Source organism: Cavia porcellus, unplaced genomic scaffold (assembly GCF_034190915.1).
Source record: "Cavia porcellus strain 051 isolate PalLab524CR breed Dunkin Hartley unplaced genomic scaffold, mCavPor4.1 scaffold_21, whole genome shotgun sequence".
Taxonomy (NCBI): domain Eukaryota; kingdom Metazoa; phylum Chordata; class Mammalia; order Rodentia; family Caviidae; genus Cavia; species Cavia porcellus.
The window spans coordinates 6,089,916-6,101,707 of NW_026947504.1; the positions used below are offsets into that span (position 1 = coordinate 6,089,916).

The following is an 11,792-nucleotide window of genomic DNA, read 5'->3' on the forward strand; positions in this document are numbered from 1 at the left end:
GACTTTCTTATATACTTCCTTTAGAAATAGGATGCTTTATGAGCCCTTGGAGTCAGTTTGGACACATGACTTGCTGTAGCTAATCAAATGAGAATGGAAGTAGCCAGAGCAGAAGCTGTAAGAGCTGTCAGAGTGCCACCTTAGCCCTCTTCCATAAGGACAGTACATTTTTCCCCTAGTAGTTTGCAAGGGAGTAGATTTAATACATGACACAAATTTATAAGATTATTTTACAATATTTACCCACAAAGTCAAATGTAGAAGAGTGCAAAAGATCTGTCTATGTGCTGGAAATTCAAAGAATTCAGCCCGGCTGAATCCCACAACAATGTCCCCTCATGCAGGAATCCATTCAAAGGCCTAGAAACCATGGTAAAGTCACCCATGAGTGCAGCCAAGGACATGAAGCCTTCAATAAGTCTTTTTCTTTTTTTTTTTTTATTGGTACCAGGGATTGAACTCACGACCCCATCCTTTCTTGGCAGGCATTTATGCCTGCTGAGCTAAATCCCCAGCCCCAATAACTGTCTTTTTCAAGTTCATAGCCGGAGGCTAAGGACCCCATGACAAAAGGAGTCAGGTCTGGGATTCAAGGCTAAAGGATCTGGGACAGAAGGCTGAGAGATTTGCACCCGAGCAAGGAAGAGATACAAGTTTGAACACAGCCTGGGCAACTCAGCAAGATCCTGTCTCAAAATAAAAAACACTGAGAGGATAACTCAGTGCAAAGGTGTTGACTTCAATCTCTAGTATCATTTGATCAACCGATCAACCAACCAACCAACCAATCAATCTTTGTTTGTATACATCATGAATATTTGGGGGTTGTTTGTCATCACATCATAGTCTGGCAAAAAATGACTAATACATCTTTGCTAAACTGCAAATCCCTAGGTGGGGAGGATTCCATCTGATAGATGATCTGTCTCTTCTCCCTCATGAACCTACCATGAAGCCTCCCTAAACTACTCAGCAACCATTTACAGAGGGAATAAATAGATAAATAAGTGGGTAAACAAATACGTGAACCAGGCATTTACTAAGTGCTACTGTAATGGTCCCTTACACTGTGTACTGCTATGAAAGCCACAATGCAATTTCACAGGCATTGTTTCACTGGGCTTCAGAGTGACCCCTGGAGAGAAGTGGGTCAAACAAATAGCAATTGCTTTTCATCTGACAGCCCTGTTTTCTTTGAAGCAATCCCTCTACCATTCCATGTGGTTCTGGTGGGGCTGCAAATTTAAACACCAGACCTTTTAATCACGGGAGTATGAATGTGGCCCAGTTCTGTCCAATCACAGTACCTTATCCTCTAGACACAGTGATAGGACCAGAAATTAGATATATGACCTAAACAGAACCAGCCAGAGCCCTTTCTTGAGAGGAAATGTGTATCCAGAAGATACCTACAAAGGGTCCCAAGAGCTGAGAGCACGGCTTCATGGCAGAGCGTTTGCCCAGCATGTACAAGTTGAGTATAAACTCGAAACATTAAGAAGACACTTAATGCTACTCTGTGATCCTCCAATCCTCTTCTAATATGCTTTCTTTCTCTTCAAGATGAGCATTTCACACCTTTTCCTGTCTCCTCAAACATTTTTCATTCTTTTTACTCTTCGGCAGATGCTCTTTCCTCATTCCTCATGCAGGCCACAGAAGCAGTTAGACAGGTGCTCCTGTGTGTCCCCAGCCCTGGTTCTGCTTACCCACTTTCCCTCCACAAATGGTGGACTGTGTGTCCCTGCTTCCATCAACGGCCAACTGATACACAAGAATGTGCTCAGGAGCATGTGTGCGTTCACTAGTCTATCGCAGCCTTGAAACATAAATAAATGACTCTGCTGGGCGTGGTGGCTCATGCCTGTAATCCCAGCACTCGGGAGGCTGAGGCAGGAGGATCACTTCGAGTTCAAGACCAGCCTGGGCTACAAAGTGAGCCCAAGACCAGCCTGAACTGCATAGCGAGACCCTGTCTCAAAAAGACAAATACATACATATATACATACATACATACATACATACATACATACATACATGACTCTACAACTCTGCACTGAGACTTCAGGAAGAAGGTGGAGTGATGAGCAGAAGATAAAGAGCTTTTTGGAAATTTAGCATCCAGACACTGGAAAATGGCAATTTGAGAAGAGGAGGGAAGTGGGTCCTCTGGACCCAGGAAGGATCTGAAGCAAGAATTGAAGCCCATAGTGGGAGTGAAGAGAAAAACTTCAACCAAGAAGAAGGAGGTGGCGACTGACACCTTGCCCCTGAGTTGGGACTCACTGTATGGGAAGAGTGGTTCAAACTTGTGCTCACATTGTGGTTGCTGGGGACCCCAGAGGCCTCCATGGAGAGAAACAGCAGTACAGTGGAGTGGTGGACACCATGGACTGCACCGGCAGGCTGCGTTTGATGCTGTTGTTATTGCTGATTGTACTACTTTAGCCAAAGTGACGTAAGTGTTCTAACCAACAGTTCTTCCTTGTATGTAACCCCACATCTCCCTCTGTTACCACTTAATTTTTCTAGTGTGCTTTATGGCCAAACTTCTTGGAGGAGTTTTGTAGAGTTGGGGCCTTTATTTGACCCCTCGCATTCTCTTTTCACCCCCACCCCATTGGACTTCCACCCCAACAGCAGTCACTGAAACGCATCACATCAGGGTCACCAACGGCCAGCACACTGCTGATCCAAAAGCTGCTTGGCTTCCAGACAGCACACCTGGTTTTCTATCTCACTGACCACATCTCAGTGTCTCCTATATTGTTTTTCTCCTCTAAAGCAATTAAATGTCAGTAAGTCCCAGAGCTCTACCTACTTCCCTTTCTCTTTTCTGTCTATATCTAGTCTTAAGCTATTTTTCCATAACTGCATAATTAATATCTCTAAGCTGGAACTGTCCCCTGAATTTGTCTTGTATTCCTATTGCCCACTTAACATACCCTCTGATGTCTGTCATGTGTTGAACTGTGTTTTTGAAAAAGATATGTTTTTCCTCCCAGTAACTATGAAGTGACCTTATTTAAAAATAGGGTCCTTAGCTGGATGTGATGGCACATACCTGTAGTCCCAGTACCTAGGAGGCTGAAGCAAGAGGAGTGCTGCAAATTTGAGGCCAGCCTAGATTACATGGTGAGTTCAAAGACAGCCATGAACTATGTGGCAAGACCCTGTTTCAAGAAACAAAACAAAACAGACAAACAAAAAAGTGGTGGAGGGAAAGGAGGAAAGAAGGAAAAGGAAAAAGACATAAATTTGTATATGTACATATATAAATGATATATATGATACACGATATCATGATGTATATCATATATATGGTAGCTAAAATGACATACTACTAATTGTATTGGTTATTGGAAAGGAATAATTAATACTCATATGTTTAGATCAATTTTGCATGTCTATATCTGTTAATCTAAGCAACCCTCTTGAAGGTAACAATATGCAATACTACAACCATTGTCAAATTCCTGTCATCTTGTTTTGTAAACCTATACTGTTCTTGTATTTGGTTTCTTGTTGTTTGTCTGCCTGTATTGCTTTTTGTTTTGTTTTTTTCCTGTGTCTTTTTAATCTTAAAAAAAGTGTTGGGCTGCTGTTTTTGCTGATGTAATCAAGTTAAGAGGAGGTCATAGTGGCCTACCTTGGAATCTAAACCCAATGGTGTCTTTATACAATGAAGAATCAGGCTTGGCAGTGCCTGTAATCTCCGTACTGCAGGAAGCTGAGTTAGGAGGACTGAAAATTCAAGTCCAGCACAGGCAAGTTAGCAATTTAGAGGGACCCTGTGTGGAAATCAAAGAAGGAAAGAAAGGAAGGAGGAGGCTGAGGATATAGCTCAACGTAAAACCCCAGATTCAATTGCTATTGAGGAGAAAGAGGGGAAAAGAGGAGAAAAAGGGGGAGGAGGAGGAGGGGAGAAAGGCACAGAGACACACAGGAAGAATGTCACGGGCAGGTGGAGGCAGATACTGGAGTTACGTGTCTATGAGTCAAGGTTGCTGGCAACAACCAGAAGCTGACATGAAACAAATTCTTTCTCCAAGTACACAGAGGGAGCCATCCCTGCTGGCACATTTTTGGCCTTCAGAATTTGTAAGAGAATGAATTTCTGCTGTTTTAAGCTACCCAGTTCATGATCATCTGTTACAACAGCCCTAGGAAACTCTAACAAGTATCTCAAATTTGCCATGAACAGAACTGTTTTTGGTTTTGTTTTGTTTGGTTTGGTTTGGTTTGATTTGGGTTGTGGGACTAGGGATAGAACCCAGGTCTCCATGCATGCAAGGCAAGCATTCTACCACTGAGATATATCCTTAGCCCCTTTTAAAAATTTTATTTTGAGCCAGGCATGCTAGTGCATGCCTGTAATCCCAGCATTTGGGAGGCTGAGGCAGGAAGATTGCTGTAAATTCAAAGACAACCTAGGCTAAAGTGAGTTCAAGACCAGCCTGAACTGCATAGTGAAACTCTGTCTCAAAAAAAAAAAAATTATTTTGAAACAGAGCCTCACTATGTTGCCCAGGCTGCCCCTGAACTTACAATCCTTCTGCCTCAGCCTCCCAAGTAACTAGGATTGACTATAGGTCCACACATTGCACCCATCTTTGTGTCTTCAAATTTTCCATCCTGTGATGGTAAAAGGCCATTTCTTTCTCCTACCAAGGTTCAAGGGAGGCAGAGCTCAAGTTTATCCCCAAAATGCCATCATGTTACCCAACAGCTATTAGAGCTTTCCTGACTTTGGCCTCCTCTTAGACTGAGGGAGAAGTAGAAAAGACAGAAGAGTTCAAGAGAGAGAAATCTCAGGGGTGGAATCAGCAAGCTGCCGCCATCTTTGAAGAGTTGGAAGGAACTCTGCTGCTCTGTATGTCCTCTGGTCCGTGATGGTCACAGTTCCATTTATTGAGCATGTTTCTATCCAGGCACTGTGCTAGGGCCTTGATAATCCTGACGAGCACTGGCTACGGTCCGAGCACAGGGCTAGGCACCCTGGAAGCAGTGTATCCTCTAATTCTCCTAACAATTCTCTGAGGCAGCTGTTATTATTTCCACCTAACAGGAAGAAACAGTCTTAGTGAACAGAAGGGACTTGCCAGGTTGTTTCTGTGCAAAGCTGTGATCTGCCTTCTACGAGGCATTGCCCCTTTCCTAAACCTCCTGGCACCTGATTCCAAGTATGAGGTCTTGTAACTGAAGGTGTCTGGGACTTGCAGCTGTCTCTGCTAGCCAATGAGTCACAAAGGTGAGGTTCGTTGTCCTTTAAGAAATCTTTCTTCAGCCTTCCTGCAGCTGTACTTCACCAGGAGACACCAAAATCTGAGTCGTGTCTCTGGTGCTTCCTTGTAGAGGCTTTCCTTGGAATAAGACAATGCAGAAATCTGGGCTAGCCTGCCTTGGGGGCCTGTTCCTGCCAGTCACCCCGTGCAGCTGGTCTCTGCCAGCCTGGGGTACTCAGGGAGAGTGAGCGTGGAGCAAGACCCAGCAGGACCTTCTCCAACCATGGACAGGTTTGGTAGATGAAGCTACTGGTATGAGGCAAGCAGCATGTACAGAAGGGCCCTGGTGGCGGGGGTCTGGGAGACGGATGGCATGAACATCAACCGCTAAGAGAATGACTCCAAGGCCCCCTCTCAGGACAGGACAGTGGTCCTCTGTTCTGTGAGTCAGAGCTGAGATGACTTTAGTAAAAGGTCTGCGGCCCGTCCCCCTTGTAGGAGATGGTGAGACTAGCAGTGTGGGCATATCATGGTCAAATTCTTGCTTGGCAGGGATTTGGCGGCCGAAGTCAACAGCTGAGGCTGGATACCGAGCCAGGCCTGAGGGTCTGCGCAAAGTCATACATGGCACATTGGCAATGAAAACCCTTAGGGACCTGGTTTCCAGTGCCTTGTTGCAAAGATGAAGAAACTGAGGTGCAGGCAGGGAAAGTGACTGCTTATGGTCTCATGGCAAATAAATGCTTGAGCTGCCACCTCCCACACTTCTGTTCCTTCAGGTAAGAAGCCTTACCTCCTCCCTGCTTTAACACTAAGAATAGAAAATTGTATGCACGAGGGGAAGTCGTGTGAAGTCTGGCTGCTTTGGGGGGCTCGTGTGTTTGTCTTGTGATGCTACTGAAAGTCCCTGGAAAGCCAGGTTGGCTTCAGTCATGTGGATGGAATTCATGCTTGTGCCAATCACAGCCCACCTCCAAATGCAGGAGGGTGTTTCCCAAACCCTCTGGCAGAGTGTCTTTGCCTGTGATTTTCCTCTGATGATATCTTGTTTTGCCAACTAAATTAAGACTATGACAGAGAACAGAGACTACCTCTAGCAGTTTAGTTCAATTAAGATTTCACATCAACAAATTAAAATGCATCCTCACCGTCTGCAAAGTAAATCTGCCTGCATTTAGGAGAAGGCTCTGACATTTGCTGTTCAGGCACCTAGAGGGTAGGAGCTGAGTGTCAAAGAGGACCAACCGACCAACGGGAACCCATTGGTATGGGCAGAGCTAGGATTCGGCAGCATGGGCTTACAGCTTCTGGGCCAGGGCTCTCTTCTCTCGAGCATACATGTGAGGACCCATGTGAGCCTTCAACAGTCTGTTTTGTAAAATGACAGAAATGATATCATGTCTTCTGTAAGTCTAGGTTAATTCAAACTAAAGGACTGTCAAGATACGTTTCTTTGTTTTTCTTTTTTGGGGGCATCACTGGGGATTGAACCTGGTACCAGAGATATGCTTAGTAAGCACTCTACCCCTGAGCCACATCCCCAGCTGACAATTACTTTTGGAGTGTTTAATTTGTCAGTCACTCTTCAAGGGCCTGAGGGTACAGCAATGAGCAAAACAGACAAACTTTTGGATGAAGCTTTTATTCCATGGAAAAGAAACAGACAATAAACAAGACACATGAGTGCAATGTGCAGTAAGTTAGAGAACTTACAAGCAACGGCTCACAGGAAAGCAGAGAAAGAGGATGGGGACTCTGAAGGCGGAGGAGGCTGCGATTTTAAATAAGGTAGTTGGAGAAGGCCTTGATGGGAAAGTGACAACTGAGACAGGATCTCAAATGGTGGGAGTGAGGCACGAGGAGGCGGGTGTGGGGCAGCACTCTGGGAAGAGGCAGAGTGGGGCTGCCGGTGTTTGTGAAGGAAGGAGGCCAGCGTGGCCAGAGCCAAGAGCAGGAGGAAGAGCACAAGGAGAGGTCAGAGGACGTGCAGGCTGTTACAGAACCCAGTTCATCCTCTCAGGATTTGGCAGAGAAGAGATGACCTCCGTCTTCCACTGTAACAGGATGGCTGTGGCTGCCGGGACACAGGAGGGAGGAAGGCAAAGTTGGGAGCAGGGACAGCAGTTATGAGGATATTGCGGTAACCAAAATGAGATGGGGGGGCAGAGTGACAGCAGAAGAGCTGGCAGTAGAGGGGCACTGATTCAGAATATCTGAAATCAGTGAGTCCTAGAAAGCCCAGGACATGAGGTCTGTGTTCCCTTTGAGGTTTTTGTGACACACATCTGGGAAACCCAGGCAGGGACATTGTTCAGATTTGTTCCAAAAGATGAAACTTCCCCTCTATAAGTTAATAAATAATCTCAACCTCCCCCCATATATATTTTTAAGACAGCTTGGCCTTGAACCTGCTATGTAAAGAAGGCTATTCTCAAACTCTTAACCCTCCTGTCTCAGCCTTCCAAGTACTGAGATTAGAACAGTGTGCCAGCATTCCCAGGTAACCTTTATTTTGGGGGAAGGCAGGTAAGAAATGTTTTTTCCTTTGAAAATTGGAATGAGTACGTGATAGAATGCAGGATCCATAAAGGCAGAGACTGTGCCCATACCCTGTTGTCAGATATTCCCCACACTGGGATAAGGTACAGGTATGGGATACTCAAAATATAGTTGTTGAAGGTGGGTGTCGAAGATGAGTATCATTTCTTCTACATTTTAGGTAGAAGTTTTGAAACAATTTTGTCTTAAATTTTGTACTGGGACTTTAACTCATGACCTCATGCTTGCCAGGCAGGCACTGTGCCTCTGAGCTGTATCTCCAGCTGAAACAACTTTCATAAATAACTTTGAAAATGTATACCTGTCTCCCTCTTCTTTAATCCTAGAAGATGTTTGGATATGGCTTTTATTTTTCTATGAATATAAAGGACTATTTATGTGTAGATTAGGTTCTTGCCTCTGAAGATCTGGGTAACCTGGGGTCTTTGTCCTGTCCACTTGTCTGTCCTTCCTCTCATTCTTTTTTTCTTCTGTAGTCTTCACTGTGAGCTTCATGATTCCTTTTCCTCCTATTTAAAGTAGGTGAGTGAAATGTTTTTGATTTCTCTCTTCGGAAAACACAACAGCTAAAAAAAAAACCCGACAGCTAAATTAAATTCTTTTTAACTTGCGTAATTCTTATTGATTTTTTTCTATCATTGAATATCAGTATTCCTACTTTTGAGCCTGAAACATCCATGCCACACCCTGGTGAGAAGGAAAACACACCCAATGTGGAACTCTGGACTTCCCACCACTTTAAGCTTCTCCTCTATTTAACTAGCATAGTAATTTGCATAGATCTACATACGTTATGCAATCAGCCTGCTCTCCTTTTACATTTAAACCTAAAATAATTTTGCTTTTATGATGTTTTCCATCTCTGCTGCCTTCTATATTTCTTTTTGGTACTGAAATTTAGGGTTTTGTAAAAGGAATTGATGAAAGGCCAATGAGGGAGAAGGAGATTTGGGAGCTGCACAGTGAAACTGTCTCTGGGGTTCATTATTCATTAGACAGCTATTTATTGAACTCCTCAAAGTGGTAGGCCCTGTACCATGAGCTGGGAGTTACAGTCCTTTGGCCCTGAATCAAGAAAGGCAGTTTTCTGAAGCTGTTAGTTTCAAGCAGGAGCCTAAAGTGATATCTTTCTATATTCTGTTGGGCATTTCAAAACTATAGAAATGTAATGGTCAATTCATTAGGAAGAAACAACTCGCCCATGGGAGAATAAACCCTGTCCACTGCCCCACCCATCCTCCACCAGTGAGCCAGTGGGCCAGCCCTGAGGAGAGGAAGCCACACCCCTGGGTTTGAGTTGTCTCTGCCATCCCAGGACCTTGGACTGGAGGAACCCAGGTGTTTAGCCCAAACTCCTGCACCCTGGGATAAGCAGCCAATGCAGGAAACACCTGGGACTCCGCAACCCAGTGAATCCTTGAAACACAGGAAAATGTCAAAACAAAGGAGCAGGGTGCAATCTCAGACCTCCAGCCCAACCAGAACAAGTCCCGAAGACATAGACAAAAGAAATTAGAAGTCACACACCTGAAATTTCTGAAATGATAGCAACTAAAGTAAACACAACAATGCTTTATCATTTGATGATTTTTTTTTTTTTTTTTTGGTACCAGGGATCAAACTCATGACCTCACGCTTGCCAGGCAGGCACTGTGCTGCTGAACTATAGCCCCGGCCCTGGTTTGATTAATTTTGCATGCCTGTATCTCCCACAGAACAAGTCCAGGAGACATATACATAGAGCACATTAGAAGCTACACACCTGAAATTTCTTGAGATGTTGGTAACTGAAATAAAGAAACAACTTAGTGCTTGTGCTGCTTGACTGACTTTGCATGCCTGTGTCTGGTGGTCTCAGCCTCTATTTAGAGGGTAACAATGTGCATTACAGTAATTATGGTTGACTTTCTACTGTATTGTTTTTTAAATCCAATATAAATCCCATTGTTTTGTTTTGTTTTATTCTCTTTTAAAAAAAAAACTAGGTACAATCCTTACTCACATGGACCTTGTGCTCTACTGAGGAAATAGATAATAAAGAAGCAAGCACATAAACAAAAAAATGAGCTCTGGTACTGGTAAACGTCATTAAAAAAACATACTAACTGGAAGACTTGTTTACATTGGGTAGTGTTTAGAAAGTCTCTCTGGAGAAGAGACCTTCGGGCTGAAACCTAACTGATAGCAAGGAGATCACCATACGAACATCTGGTGGAAAAATGTTCCAAACAGCGAGAACAGCAAGTGAAGACATCTTGGAAAGAGAATGAACTTGGGAAGTTTGAGAAACAGAAAGGTGTATCATGTAGAATGCTGTCAGTGGAAAGAAGAGATAGTCCCAATTCAAAGTGGCACAGACAGGGCCAGCTCAGTAGTAGAGCACTGGCCTACTGTATGTGAAGCCCTACATTTAAGCTCCAACATTGCAAAAACAATGGTGAATGACAGAATTTTGTTACCTTACATAAAGAAATCTGGAGGCTATAGAGGCTGGGTTCCGAGGTTGGTTAATTTGGCAAGTCAAATTGACCCTCCTATCAAGGACCAGACTATGTCCTGTTCAGCCATCTTGGGCTGGCTCCCTTCCAGATACCAAGATGGTTGCCTAAATTCCAGTCTCCTGCACTTCTTTACCCTCATACAGTGTCCAGTGGCAGACAGGAACAGTGCAAACTCTTTAAAATGAGTCAGCCCTTCCCATAACCATGTACAGATTTCCCTTTCTACCTCACAGAATAAGAAAATTTCTTAATGTGCTCATTCCTAGGTTAGTCATTAGCAAAGAGAATCAAATTATTAAGACTGGTTTAGAGTTGGGCAGAAGAGAGACCTATCTGCTATGGAACCTCACTGAAGAACTAGGGCTTCCAATTTCTGACAGAAATCAGGCTGGATGTGGGCTGTACATGTTTATAATCTACTAGGGAGGTTAAGCCAGAGGTATCAGAGTTAAGGCCAGCTAAGGCAACTTCATGAGATCTTGTCTCAAAATAAAAATAAAGCTGGAAAAAATAAAATAAATAAAACTGGGCATGGTGGTGCACACCTATAATCCCAGGACTCAGAAGGCTGAGGCAGGAGGATTGCCGCTGAGTTCAAGGTCAACCTGTGCTACACAGCAAGTTCAAAGCCAGCCTAGACTACACAGTGAGATTCTGTCCAAGAGAAGACAGAAAAAGAAAGAAAAGAAAGCAACAAAGCCAAAAGATGAAAAAGACTTGAGATTGTAGCTCAGTGGCAGAGCACTTGAATAGCAAGTATAAGGTCTTGGGTTCAATCCCTAGAACCACAGGACAAAAGAAAATCAGGCTTCTGACAGCAGAATTAGGCTTCAGTGAGCAATGTAGGGAATGGTAGGTTGAATTAGGTAGAGGTCAGTGTAGGTAAAACACTTGTATAAGTGGGGGTTTGGAGATGAAATTGAGGGAATGCAGAATTTATTCAAATTCTTTGGATGCAATATTTAGAATTGCTTAAATCCTACCTGTACTAGAAACTAAAACTGCCCAGTCCTCATTAGACACAACTTCAACACAGACTGGTGACATTGGGTATTTCAGTCACTCTTTCATGCTGAGACACAATATATCCACAATTTAAAGAAAAAGAGATTTATTTTGGCTCATAGTTTTGGAAGTTTCAGTCCATGATTGGTGAGCTCAAACTCAGAAACAGCATGGTGGAAGGGCCTGGTGAAGCAGAAAGCTGCTCATGTCATGGTGGCCTAGAAGCCAAGAGAAAAGGGGGCCTCCTGGGAAGAAGATACACCCTTGCAGGTCATGTCTCCAAGGACCCACCTCTCCAAACCAGTCCCCGCCTCCTAACAGCACATTCAGCACTGAACCCTGCAGTGGATTAATCTGAATCTGCTGATGAATATACTGCTCTCATGATCCAGTCATCTTCCAAAAGTCTCACCTCTGGACGCACGAGGAACATTCTTGATCTAAACCATAACCGTAAGTCACTTTTTCTTCCTTAAATCTCAGTTTCATTAGCTTTAACAAT

The 11,792-nt window shown here is 43.8% G+C and overlaps 1 non-coding gene across 1 annotated transcript; it reads left to right on the forward strand.

Annotated features, from left to right (window-relative positions):
* Positions 1–8,843: 8,843 nt before the first annotated feature.
* Positions 8,844–8,980, forward strand: LOC111753720 (small nucleolar RNA SNORA2/SNORA34 family). The gene has a single exon (XR_002788514.1). It is a non-coding gene; the product is annotated as a small nucleolar RNA SNORA2/SNORA34 family (small nucleolar RNA).
* The last annotated feature ends 2,812 nt before the right edge of the window (positions 8,981–11,792 follow it).